Source organism: Crocodylus siamensis, chromosome 2 (assembly GCF_052110815.1).
Source record: "Crocodylus siamensis isolate JL-2025a chromosome 2, ASM5211081v1, whole genome shotgun sequence".
In the NCBI taxonomy this organism is placed as follows: domain Eukaryota; kingdom Metazoa; phylum Chordata; order Crocodylia; family Crocodylidae; genus Crocodylus; species Crocodylus siamensis.
The window spans coordinates 122,012,481-122,027,054 of record NC_143396.1 but is presented as its reverse complement, the minus strand read 5'-3'; positions in this window follow the sequence as shown (position 1 = coordinate 122,027,054).

Sequence of the window (14,574 nt, the reverse complement as noted above, 5' to 3'; positions counted from 1 at the left end):
TGGTTTGAATGGAGAGTTTTGGCTACATTATATAATACTTTCTTTCAGTCTGTATTCCAAGAAAGTATGTTTGTGTCCATAGCAAACAGAGTTCTGTCTCTTAGCAAAGCACCAATTATGGTGCAAGACAATTGGATGCTAGTCCTTAATTATAGGTTACCATGCAAATATTTTTTCTTCTGATGAGCTGGAGTCTGCCACCTTTTCCCGTGCTGAATATTACTTTAGTTCACAAATTGTCCTGCTGAAATACCAAAGGGATAAAACACTGTAAACTTAAAAATCTCTCAAGGCAACAAAATGCTAGAGCATTTTTGTCAAAGAATGGGAGACCTCTAAGTTTTCTATCTTCTGTTTTTAGATGTAATTGGTAAATAAGCCACCAAATAGTCAAGAGATTTTCAGATATAATTAATTAACAGACCCTTACGCTGGAAAAATGCCATGAAATGTGTGAATTACATGAATTGCTGCTGTTGCTGCTCCTGGTTATTATTGTTTTTGTTGTGGTTTTGCTGGTGTGCAGGAGTGTTTTTCTAGTCATAGCATTTAGCCTAGATATACCATTTAAATATTTGATAACATTTAAAATTCCCTATTGTATAAATCATACTGGAATTTGCAGATGCTGCAAAAAGATTTTGCTGTCAATCTGCCAGATGAGTTGCTTCTGCAGCAAAATGTACTTATGTTTCTTTAGAAATGGCTTCACGACGTCTAAAAACAAATTTCATTCCTCTTTGTTTTAGTGGGTAACTTTTGACACAATGTTTATCGCCTGCCAAGTTCAACAGCAACAAAATATCTGTCAGAAGAGTGTTTTGTGTTGTATAAGGCAGGTCAGATAGGTTGGTCCCTGAGTTACAGGGCTGGACAAAAGATTCAGGAGACCTAGGTGCAGTTTCTGATTCTGCCATAATCTTGCTTTGTGGACCAAATATTTATTAGACTGGAGAGAAAGTGTGAGCGTGACTCTCAGGCCAGTTTTGAGGAAAGGAGTAGCTCCATCCAATGGATGTTAACTATACAATACTTTAAATATAAAACGCTTTAAACATTCTCTTCGCTTCCACATAATGACAGAGTTATTAGGCAATAGAGTCAATCTGGGCATGTTATCACCACCTTGTCTGTGCTGCCATACAGCATGGTTGCACTACCTCATTCCACATCTGTCAAACCCTGGAAATGAGAGTATAACTGCTCTTAGGCTAGGGACAGACATTACACACAAACCAGCTGAAGTGATCAAAAACTGGCTTGAACCTGTAGCAGAACAGACATTCAGTGCACATAAACCAGTTTCAAAAAGGCTGAAACCAGTTTGACATGAGCCTGGTTGAAAGTAACATCAGACTTAACTTATTTGGCTCAAGCTAGTCTATGCAATCTGTCCCAGCCCCCTTACTGGTTTAAGGTAAACCAGAGAAGCCTAGCATCCCAGCATGCTCTCTGGGCTGGGAGGGGCTCTCTGCTTCAGCCCAGCCAGACTGGCCCCACCCCTCTGTTTCCCCACCCAAGCAGGGACAGGCAGGGGCAGGGGTCTGGCCATAGAGGGGTTTAATTTCCCTCCTCCCTGTGCCACCGGCAGGGACCTGAATGAGGTCTGCCAGGTGCTCCCCACTCCTTCTGCACCATGGCCCCTGAGGCAGAGGGGGCAGGGAGGAAATTTAGTTCCTGTGTACCCCCACTGGCAGCCAAGTCTGCCTGCTGTTGCTGCAGCACTTACTCCCTCCCCAGAATAAGTCTCTGGCTGTCCCATCACTGGAAGCCAGAGAAAGGAGGAATAACCCCTGTCCCTGTTTTCCCCCACACCAGGGGCCCTTCCTGCCCATGTCCCCACAGTGCCACCACACTCCAAAGCAGCTCTGCTGCCCCCCCAGCATGGCCTCCCGCTGGGAAGGAGGTCGCTCTCTGGGAAGCTGTGATGAGCTGCTGCCAGTCACCTTACTCAGGGATTGGGGTACAGGGGAAACTAACTCTCTTCCCTGCTCCCCTCTGCCTCAGGGGCCATGGTGCCCGGTGCTGCAGCAGCGAGGACAGAGCACTGAGCAGACCTGGCTCTGGTCCCTGCTGGTAGAACAGGGAGTAGGAATTAAAGCCCTCTCTGGCCAGTTCAGGGCATATTCTAGCACCCCCTCCGCACCTCCTCCCCCATGCCTGGCCTGAACAACTGTCAACCGTCAGTCCAGAGTCAGTTTGTCCTGTTACAAAGCAGTTCAACCTAGGCAAGTTAGACTAACCTGAAATGGTTGAATCAAGTCAGGCTCCAACTTTTTTAATGTCTGTCCCTAACCTTAGACTCCCTGCTTACTAGCATGTACTTAGCACTGTTCTAGCATTGCCTAATTTCCAGGATTTGGCATTTATGGAGTGAGGTGGCACACGCATGCTTGCTTGTTCTCATTCTTTCTTATTTATTACTGGATTTACCTGAATTCAAGGTGATTCTGAATATAAAACAACACCCCATAATTAGATTCTATACATGAAAGATTTGTAAATTTGTTTTCATTTTCCATGTACAAAATCTAATTATTAGAGAGCCAATTTAAATTCATTCATCCCACTGCTGCAGAGAGGAAAGCAGTGCTGGGGGGCATGCAGTAGGTGGTGGAGAAGTCAAATAGCTTGACCCTTACTCTTTGCCACCCCCCCCACACCTTGCTCCCTGACACTTGCCCCCCCCACACTTGCCAGTCCACTGCCTACCATCCACTTGCCACCAGTGCCTACCTGCTCCAGCACCTGCCCTCTGGCCCCCCATGGCGTTTGCTCCTTCACTGCCTCTGCTCCCTGGTTGTCACTTCTCCCCCCACATCACTTCTGTTCTTCTCCCCTCCCCCCCACCATTACTCCATACCCTCCAGCTCTGACTTCAGCAGGGCACTGTCCCCACTTGGACAAAGGCATGTGGTTGCTCTGGCCCCATCCCAGTCACACAGCAAACAGTAGTGGAAGCAGCAGCTCTGGTCCTGTCTCTAGAGCCAGGCAAGAGCTACCTCCACCATAACAGCTGCTGCATGGATGAGCTGGAGACAGAGCGACCATGTAGCTTTGTGCATGAGGCTGGAGCAGAGCCAGAGCCCTACTGGAGTCAGAAGATAATGGTCAGCTGCCCCCCTGCCACATGCTACTCAAGGATGAGGAGCCTTTTTCTCCATGTTAAATAGGGTGGTGGTGGGGAACCTTGTCTTGGATTTGAATAAATACTGTATTTCACAGACAATGGAACAGAAGGGGTTTAGAGAGCCTAACTCCAGAAAACTAGTCTACTGTTTTAATGCCCTCTAAGGAATGGGATAGAAAAGTTTGCCCCCATGAGGCAGAGAAGGGAAATAAATCCAAGTCTTCCACATGTGGGCTGGATACTCTAACAACTGAATTACTGGGTAAAAGAAGGGTAATACCAAAGTCACATCTCCTTCCTCCTCTATTTTGTGAGAGGGATGGTGTAAGCCCCCCATCAGGAAAGATTTCAAGGTTGGAAATCTCAGTCAGAGATAGGTGCCTCCCTCCATCTGGACTAAGGTGCCTAAATATAGAAGAGAAAAAGTACTTCAGATTCATCCCTCTCCTGGGTATTTTGTATTGGTTAGTTTTGGCAGCTTCCTTCTCAGCACACTGGCTTTTATGCATCCCATTCTTAGGCACCTAGGCATCTTAGGCATTCTCCCCCCTACTTTTTATAGGGAGCCTAGTAGCTAAATTTGGTACTGTTGTTTCTACTAGGAGTTTTCATGTCAATGTTCTTTTGTGGCAGGCAGGCACCCCCCTGGGAGTAGGGTGCAACATCTCAGCCACGGCCAGGAGAGAGCTGTCTCCTGGTGCTCTCTGCCAACCTCTGGGGCTTGCACCCAGGGGTAGCCTAGGGCTCTCCCTGGTGGCAGCAGGGACCCATTACAGGGCCCCAGGAAGTGGGAGTAGTTTGCTTCCTTTAGCAGCAAATCTGCTATCACTTCCCTGCACAGGTAGATGCTTGCCTAGGGGCATTTAATCATGAGTATCTTACTCCTGAGTAAACTGCTCTTGCATCAAAAGTATGTGTAGACACACCCTTTACAAACTTAAAAATCTATATTGGATCTGGTCCTACTGAATTATCTGCAAAGATTGCTTTCAGGAGAACAGGTTTTAGAGAATGGAACATATCTTGGTAGGAGTTTCTTTGTCAGTAGCTCAGGGAATTGCTGCATATGGAAGGGTGTAAGAAAAAGGTGAAGTGTACATAAAACTGGAAAACATCACCTGCCACTCCCAATCATGCAACTTAAAAAATCTAAAGGAATTTACAATGTACAAATGTTCTGCTTTGCAACTACTGAATTTCACGGTCACATATTTGCCACTTGTGAATTTGTAACTTGATATTCCAAATGGTTGGAATGTTTGTGCAAACGCACAGCATTCATAATGTACATACACAATTTAGCCTATATATTTATTTCATGGCTCATTGATATGTATTAACTTTTTGTGCTGCAAATAAAAAGAAAATCCCCAAGAGGTGTCATTTAATAAATTATCAAATGGCAAGATGGTATTAAATACATAAACATGAATTGATGTGCCCTCCAAAACACATTTGTACAGACATGTACAGTACAATGGCATGTCAAAATAGGAGAATAAACTATAAAAGGTTGTAGACATCATGCTTTGGGGTGAAATAATAATGCTGGGTGAAATTATACAGAGAAAAAAGTACTTTGTATTTAGTATATGTCTGCAACTAAATTTTACAAGTTTATTAATTTAGACAAGATAGAACCCAAATCCAGACTGCCATTGGCATTAGTACTGCATGTCAGTGCCTGAGAAATGAAATTTTGTAAAATGAAAACAACCTTCAGTTTTGTACAGACCTTTAGGAGATGTGTGTCAAGCTATTCATTACAATACAAACATAAGATGCTTTAGTTTAGAAATGAAGAAATAATATTTCAATCACTACTACATAGCAGCTGCCTTCAAAGCTTTCAAAAATGAAATAAAATATTATGTCCTATACCACTTTCTGACATGTTGGTAGTAATAATGCAGTTTTATTGTAAGTAGCCGAGATAGCTGTGATAGTTATATGGGTAATGGTGATCATAGGGGTAGTAATGTTGTTGTTGCTATCCACCAGTAACACACACAAGGAGCTATCTTTTGTACAGTCCCAAACACAACATGGTTTTGGTCCAAAACTGGGACTCCTAGGTGCGGTGATAATGAAAAGAACAAACAACAAAACAAAATTCAAGCATTCCAACAGAAAGTTTAGATATTCTAAAATAAAAATCGTCCAAGATCTGAATTTTTTAAGCATTTGTGTGTGTGTGTGAAATCTTAAAATAATTTATTTTCAATTCATTTTGGAATGAAAAGCAATTTAGTAATATCAACATTTCCCAAGAAATGGAAATTTGGAATTTGACCAGCTCTATTCCAGAGTTATAAAAAAAACCCAATGTGGGTATAATCTGATCGTTATGAATATTGGATACCTCAGTGCAGAGAGAGATGTTCATTTCTCCCTTCTTTTAATTTTTAAACTCTATATATTTAGCTAAGGAAATTTAGCTCTTTCACGTTAAGTCCCTTTGTTTGTGACATGCTGCCAAATTCATCTGTATGCATCATCTCTAGTAATATTGAGTTGTACCTTCCATGATTCTTTGCCACTGCATGATGAAGCGCTCTATTTATATTAAAATGAAGAAGTTCCTAAGGGAGACATAGAACAGAATGAAACAACAAACAGAGCTTTAGAGACTGAATATGTGAAGTGACAGTGACAGCAAAATGGTAGCTCTTGTTACAGAGTGGCCCAAAGGACTGCAGAAAGACTTATAGCATGAGCCATAGTGGCTTCAACTTGGCAGCTCTTACAGGCTTAAGTACTTGCCAAGAGAAGATGTTTTACAATACACAAGCTAATCAAATAATTTCTCAAGACTTGAACATCTTGATTTTGGTATGCCATTGTCATAATATGTTGCTTGAGGGGGTTTTATATATAAATTAAAGGAATTATTTTTACATTGAATCATATTTCTTCATTTAAATCAACACAAAACTATAATGTTATTGTTATGATTTACTTAGCCTAGATAATAGAAGAGAAAAGACATAAAAGCCGCATTATATGGGAGCTAATGTCATACTGCTTTCAACTCAGGGGAAGGGAGAAAGTGAATTAAGCTGCTACTAAAGTGTGCCCTGTGGGTCAATTTGAATTGGACAGAGTGCTATAAATGAAGTTACTAGAAGTGGGGGGAGAAGGGTGTTGTGATTTTTTTTAAGGGATGGTACAATGTAATGCTGAGGAAGGCAGGCATAAGGATTCCCCTACCTTCTCTTGGTCTGACAGAAGCAATCCACATGGATAATTAAAGGGGGAAAATATGGCTTGTTAAAGGTGATCAGCAAAAGAGTATTTTGTATTATGCTCATTTTTTTTCTTCGTCATATTATATAAAAAAGGCCAGAAGTAATTTATTCAATAAAAGTCACCTCTCCCTGCTCATATTTTACAGTAGAAATTCAGGCCCTGTCCAGGCTGAAGGGCATTAAATGACAATTGGAGATGTGGGGAAATGGTAATGTTAGAAGTAGGACTCAGAGTTGATCATCCAAGGGGGGTTTTAGTGAGTTTGTAATGTTTTATTGTTTGTTTACACCTACAGATATTTAATTTGAATGTCTCATTAAGGTTTGGTGTGTCCTCCGTAGCTCATTAATTAAGCTATTAAATTCTCACAATAAACTTCATAGAGGTATCTTTGGTCCTACAACCCAACTAGAAAGGAAGACTAGTGTTTATGATCCCATCTCAAAATAATATGTTTAAGAAATTTTTTTCAGCTAAATTCAGTCGAGAAGCCCGAGGCTGAATTGATTCAGTTTTTGCAGGTTAGTCTAAGATGTACAGATTAAATTGAAACAGAAGTGAAGAGACATTTACCTTAGATTCAGGAAATGACACCACATGCCTGCAGTGGCTCAGGCCAGAAGCTGGGAGTGTGTTCTGGCTGTGTGTTCACTTCTTCTTCCTGCTGCCCCCAAGGTCTTTGGGATTTGCAGTTCAGAATTACAGTAGCAGGACTCTGCAGGGTTGTTCATCATTTCCTCTTCCTGCTTCCAAGTGCCCTTGGGATTTGTAGTCCACAGTCACAGCTCAGCCAGGGTTTCCCTGGGGAGGGGGGGGCAGTACTCCCCTCCTCCCCCCATATACTGGGCTTGCCCCTCAACCCACTTTGTCAACCAGCCCTCACTACTTCAGCTAGGAAGCATAGGGGCAGCATCAGCCCTGCTCTCTGGAGCAGACAGCACAGTCCAGCCCAGAGCTGGAAAGTATTCTGGGGGACTGTAATTTAACTTGAGCCAGGAAGGCATCTGGGACAGAAGTTTCATAAACCAATTTGACCCACATCAGTTAAGTCTGAGACTATATCCAATCAGGTTTATCTTAAACCAGTTTCAGCCATTTTGAAACTGCTTTATGTGCACTGAGCTTCTGTTTTGTTACAGGTTTAAACCAGGTTCTGATGACTTAAACCAGTTTGTGTAACTTCTGTCCCTGGCCTTCATGGTGAGACTCATGACCCAAGGAAGAGATTGTGACTGAAAATAGATAACATAAAATAAAACCAAAAAACAGAGTGTAGTCAGGCAAATAGAATTGTTCCATTTTGATATAAATCTATCTGTAGATACTGAATAAACTGTAGGATTGATTGGGGGGGGGAATCACCTTTTTAGAGTTGAAAACATGTGATGAAAGAGTTAGACTGACTTACCTTATTTCCAGCCCAAAGAAAGGTAAACCCAAGGCTAATTTTCCAAGCCTTTTATTTTTTTTGGAATGAATGACTGAATTGCAAGGTTTAAATACTTGAAAGCATATCCTTTTTTTTAATTGACATCCTTTTTTATGGGCATAGCAGGGGACTCCTCACCCTTGTTACCTGGTGAAGTAAGAACAGGGTAGCAGAAGTCAGGCCACTAACAAAATGATAAAGAACCCTGTTATTTAGGCAAAATGAGCACAACTTAGCACAGTAGGTGCAAGTAGCACAGTTAACATGGGTGCTGAACCCAGTCTACAGATTGCAGGCAGCAAAGCACTGGGCTACCTTTACCAGAAAGACAGGTCCGGTGACTGGAAAGGGAAGGAGAAAGTCCTGGGGCTAGATGGGTGATCTACCCCATATCCCTAGGAGAGAAGTAGCTCTGCAGGGAACCGTGTAAAGGGAAATAATTTGGGGGCTTTGTTTTTGTTAAAGCCTGTTTACCATGAGGTTTGGGATGGCCTGAAAAGGGAGGAAGAGGCCATGAATAGGTACCCCTGTGACAGGGGTACTGTGAGGCACCCTGCATTTTGGGTCTGCAGTCTAAGGACCCAGCACAGTCAGGTGGGGCTGGAGACTGAATCTAGAGAAAGAGAACAGCAGAAGCCAAAGATACACTCAGGCACCTTACCTATGGGCTCAGGGCCTGGAATTTCAGCCTGGTTAAGTGCCCTGGGAACAGGCAAGAGCAAAGGTCTCAAGGAGTAGGTGCCCTGAGGAGTGACCTGTTAGAGACAGACAAGGGTGATTACCCAGACAGCTGCATAGAGGGGTGAAGACCGCAAGCTCAGGAAGAGTAAGCAGGCCCTGGAGCGATTAAGTCCTGCTTAGTTTAGGTGCAAGAATTGGGCCACCTGGTGGCTGGATGATGAGCAGGGCAGAGCAAGACACTGACGGAGTACTGTGGCTTAAAAGCAGCCTCCTAAGTATGTTAGCTTTTACATCAAGACATGGCAGATGAGAAGGCAAGGCCAAAAAGAGGGAACTGGAGGAGGAGAACAGGTGTAGTGGGCTACCAGAGCACTGTGGCCATCCCTGAAGGCAGACCTTATCACACTGGAAGCTCAATTATTTGAAACATATGTATAAAGGAACTAACAAAGTATTAATATGCAAAACTCCTAGAACCAAAGCTGGGCTTAATCTTTCAGATTTTGTTTAAAAAAAGAATCATTATTACTTTTTAAGCTCTGTTGTGTGACTGATTGACATTCTACTTGTGAAGACTTGCACTCAGCAGAAATTTCCTGTCAGCTAGCATGTATTCAATAAGGCCCTGGCGCACAGTCATTTAATGGTGAGATGGGATCTGAATCCCAATCCCAAAAATTGTGCCTCCTGCCATGCCCATATGTATGACCAGAGACAAAATGTTGGGATCCAAGAGCAGATCTCAGTTGCACACTTTCTTCTTGCTAGTATGGGAGAAGGCTAGGATCATGATTTTTGGCTCTCCCTGAACTGGCAAACTGAAATGTGCATGCCTGCAGGTCTGCGGCTGGAGCCAACAATCATCTGATTGTTGGTCTGTCGGCCAGACCTGTTACATATTCAATTCAGAGCACCATGCAAACCAGCCATAACAGTGATCTATGTATAATGCTCTACAATAAAGTAGAATCCTGCTATGTCTGGTAATACATTTTATAATGCCTTAACTTGTGCCCAGATGTAGCATCCTTCCAATTTATGTCCCAACTGATGTATGAATCATAGCATAAATGTAATGTGTAGAGTTTCCAGCATGTCTGTTACTGGGCATGTCTACAAGTGCACCCTTTAGGCAATGTAAGGCAATTAATGTTGCATTAGTCACCATATTTAAGGCACATTAAGGATGGGTCTACATGTGCCTATCCTTAAAGTGCCTTAAATATGGTGATTTAAGGCCAATTGGCACTAAATTTGATCCCTGCATAAAGCAGGGATCAAATTTATGCCCGATTAGTTAAGGTGCATGTCTACCCATGTGTAGACTTGATATAGTGCCTTACCGGTATGTCAGCTGCACTGATCACAGCCGAGCCCACGGGGCTGCACACTGCCTCCAGGAAGAAAAAATGGCAGCTGGTCTTGCTGCTACTAGCGGCTGCCCCATGCCTCTGCCTCAGCATGGGTTTGCAATGCAGCCCCTACAGCAGCAGGATGCCTCACTGCCTGCTGGGATTCAGGCACCCTTAGAAGCCAGCACTGGGGCTCCTGCCCAAGACAAGAGGCAGGCTGGGACTGCATCTTTACCCAGCACCTATCACAGCTTTCCCTACATCCACTTCTGTCTGGGGCAAGAGCCCAGCCTTCCTGCTGGACACTGCCTGGGACAGGTGGCAGAAGCTTCTCAGGGCTCTGTGTGGGCAGAGCTGCAAGGGCATTTGTCCAGTGAGCCTCATTAAGGCACCTTAAAGCATCCACATATAGACATGTGCCTAAATTGTGTTAATGTGCCTTATGCTAAGGTGCACTAAGTTTAGGCATGCGTATAGACATGCCCACTTTCCAGCTTCCTGGTACTATGTTCAAGTCTCAGGAATGGTTTTTCAATACTATTGCCATCTTCTTTTGAAGTACTGTGAGAAGAGGGAATGGTTGATGGGGAAGAGAGATGTTTCCCTTCTGTGTAGAGCCCAATATAGGAATCTTATGAAGAATTTCAGTGTTTCAGGACTTTGGAAATGGCAAACAGATCTAACAGTAGGCAGGATAGATATGCATCTTATAGACTAACTAAATAAGATATATAGACAGCACAAGCTTCCATGCACTAGAGTTTACTTCATCACAATAAAATAGGCAAATACTTACAATTCATGAACCAGGCCAAATATAAAATAAATGTTCCATTTATGGGATTTGAGATAGTAACAAATCCACTAGCAACAGCCAGAAACAAGAATTTTAGAAGAAAAATGTTTTGTCCCTTTTTTTTTTTTCTGGCTAGGCTAGATTCCTCAACATTCAGATTAAAAAAAAAAGCTGAAAGTGCCTTTTCCTGTGTTGGCTGACTCATACAATTCAGCCAATCAGGGTGCAGGAAAAATACCATCTGACTTGCCCCCAGCCACCTCTCCCAGTAAACCAGGCTCCAAATCCAAATAAAACACAATAACCAAGCTAAAAAAAAGTTTATCTGTATCCATGCTGAGCCAAAAAAAAAGAAGAAAAGTCGTCAAAAAGTTTTATGAACAGATCATGAACACACATAAAATTTGAGCAAAACATTCCTAGTTTATGACCACAATTCCTACTAAAATTGTTTACATATCTTCACGGTTTCAAATAAACAGCTCAGACAACACAACCAGAAATAACATATGCTGTGCAGCAATTAAAATTCTATCCATAGTAGCATGTGTAAATATGTAATAATGCTTATACATTATCAGCTAGCTATCCAACTAGTGTAAATTCAAGCAGCTCTAAGGCCATGTTTCTCCAAGTCCTCTCTGTAAAGATTTCAAATAAAGGAGATCAATTTTAATTAAGCACATGATTACGGATATCCTATAAAAATGGAGGAAAAATAAGCATATAATATTTTTTACAAGCTGGTTATTGAATATATTCTGGAAAGATTAAGATTCTACTTGTGTTAATTAGTCTTTTTATGATGTTACAGAATTTGGATTTAGTGAAGATCAAGAGAAAGATAATTTCTAACTTTGGATGAATGGAAAAATCAGATCTCTATATGAAATTCAGAAAAAGATAAGGCTGTAGCTTGTTTAATGATGACTTTTGCAGCAAATGCATTTATATGAGGCAAAGAACTTTCAAAATGTAATATTCAGGGAAATACAAGAAAATAATATTTGTTCTCTAAACTTGATAGTGTAAACTAATACATCTAAACTCTGCTTGAGTAGCTAATAAAAGCATACAGCTGCTAAAATAATAGGTTTTGCAGTCCTTAGAGTTACGTGTTTAGCCCTTTAGTGTGGCTGTAATTTTTAGAATATATCAGTTGCTATTTTCAGTAGTTAGTCCATTGTGTTAATCCATTTCTGATCAAGATACAGTATGTAGGCATGAACCATATAGACAAATATGTAAAAGGTAAGAATTTTTTTAGGGACTGTATAGTTAGGATAGAGTTAGACAAGATTTCAAATGCAAGACATTCTTCTTCAGGTCTGACCAAAACAATTAATACTATATATGCTTAAGACCTGCTGACACCTGGTCGTACCAACTAATTAAATGCTGGTCTGCTGCAGCTATCTTGATAAGATTTTGGTCTCAAAAACACTACCTTGGTGCCTTAGTGCATGATGAATGGACTTCGTAAGAGAAGGATAAACCGGGAACAGAATCCCTCTGCTAAGCTCACGGTGGATCCTTATTAGTGTCGTCACTATTCCTACAGCTGAAGCCATTTCACCACAGAAGTATTTGGCCACTGGATCCTGCGTTCTTTGCCTTGTTCCCTTCTGGTCTTATTCCTCCTATTTCATCCAAAAGTTCTTGTGTATTAAGATACCAGGATCATGCTACAAAGCATGGCCTTGAAGCAGTTAGGACTTCTAAGCTCTCACCATCTTAATTTTGCCTCACTGAACTCTATCTGTCCTGCTGTGTTGAGGGTCTTTTAGTGTTCCTACTTGGGCCATAGGATTTGGTCCTTATTTTGTAAGTACAATTTGACACCTGTCCAACTGATTATACAGGGCCCTAATTATTAGACATTACTGACTTGGCTAGATTAATCTTTTTGTCAGCTAAGGTCACTTGCTTGATGAAAGGTTCTGTGTGCATGGTGTGGAAATGGAAAGTGCTTCTCTCTTGTTATTGTTTCTTTCACTCCACGAGAGATTCAATTTTTGTTTTAATTTGAATACATTATATCTGGGAAGGCATATGTTGGAGATACTGTAGATGATGGCAAGCTAAACTTGACTCTCTAGTATAAATAATTACTGTAAGAAAATTAAGGTGCAAAAACATGCCTGGTGTAATTGTTGCATACTTATTAGAAGCTTTCCCTTTTCAGATTCTCTAGGTATTTGTTGCCCAAGATAATGTGAATACTTAAGGGGAAAGTGTAATTAGCAACTGTGTAGTTCATTCAGTAAACATTTCTTAGCTGTTTGATGTGACTGAACTGAGCGTCACATATAATTTTACACTTTTATCCTACTAGGCAACTGACAGGTCTCTAATCTCTGTCTCAGAGCTTTCACTCTGCTTGAACTTTGCTTCATAGAGGTCATTTTCCATCCACTTGGGAACAGGAGCCACGTCGGTTAAATCCCACAGAGTCGATAGATGCGATAATAGCTTTAGGCACATTTTCTTAGAACCCAGGGGAAAAGACAATTTCAATAAATGTAAAGCTATACTATCTACAATCCACAGAATATGTAAGCAAATCTCATAGGAGCAAATCTTCCTTTTACCTCCTGGCAAGACTCTCTTTAATAATAACATGCATTTGTTTATTTTCAATATCAGTGTTTGTTAAGGGCAAGAGGAGATAGTAACTATACTGAGAGAGAGAGAGTGCATGAAGTGAAATAGCTAGGAAAGTGCACTTTTTGCATTGCATCACTGATATGTTGCTTCAAAATTGAGAAGGATATTAGCATGTTTCATATATATTTCCCATTTAAGCAACAGATAAAACTCTCTCTCTCTCTCTCTCTCTCTCTCTCTCACGCGCGCACACACACACACACACACACACACACACACACACACAGAGGTCTGAACAGCATATTCTAAATGCTCAGAGAAGAGTGTTAGATCAGCATGTAAACTAACAGGGACCAGGTATGTGTGAGAAGCTGCTAGTAGCAGCTAAGTATCTAAAGAATATGGAATATGTTGATGATATGCTATATATGTTTGTGTATGCACCACTTTGATATATTGTTGTACATCGTACAGATCACAGCTCATCAAAATGAGCTTATAGGTTATATCTGTCAGGATAATTAACAGACAACTCCTCTGCAGCAGATGTCTGAGATAAGTAGAAAAGGGCAATCTCTTCCCTTGACATGGCATCAAAGGGGAAACAACGAATATTAAAATAAAATAATACAAGTTCTTTCATAGTGATCTTAGATACCTGGCACAAAAATTAAAATCAAAACCCAAACCCGGCTAAATTTTCAAACTCTTATGTCAAGATATAAAACAAGCTTTCTAAATCTTTCAACATTTTCTGTATTGTCTTTGATTTTCTTCTTTCATATATTTGTGATGCTGAGGAATAAATCTTGAAAGTAAAGTATCCCCTCCAGCAAAATATTTTACTCCATTTGCCTTGGAGAATTCTGCTGCAGGGGAGAGAAAAAAAAAAAAGTAGTTGGAACAGCTTCAAATTCAATAGGCTATGAGATTTTCCTTCAAATGATCTTTCTAAATATAACAGTTCAATAGGTCAGTGGTCAATATGAATGTTATCTGCAAGCTGGAGCTATTAATTTCTGTAACACTATATCATACGCCAAATGTTACCCTAACATTTTATTTGCCAGGTTTCTCACACATATGCTTAAACGGACTGTACAAAAACAACTAAACAAGTGGCATCCCCTGTTAAAAAGAAAAAAAAACCCTCTCATATCACAGCATGCTTTTCTTTTTTATTTCTAAAGGTCCTCTGAGTACAGATCAGCATGGGCAGAAAAAATGTTTTTAAGGGTGTGGTGTGGGCATTGTAGTCGCATGAAAGACACAAGACAGACAGCAAAGGAATAATTTTTGGAATCATTTGCCTCTGTGTAAAATTCAGAAT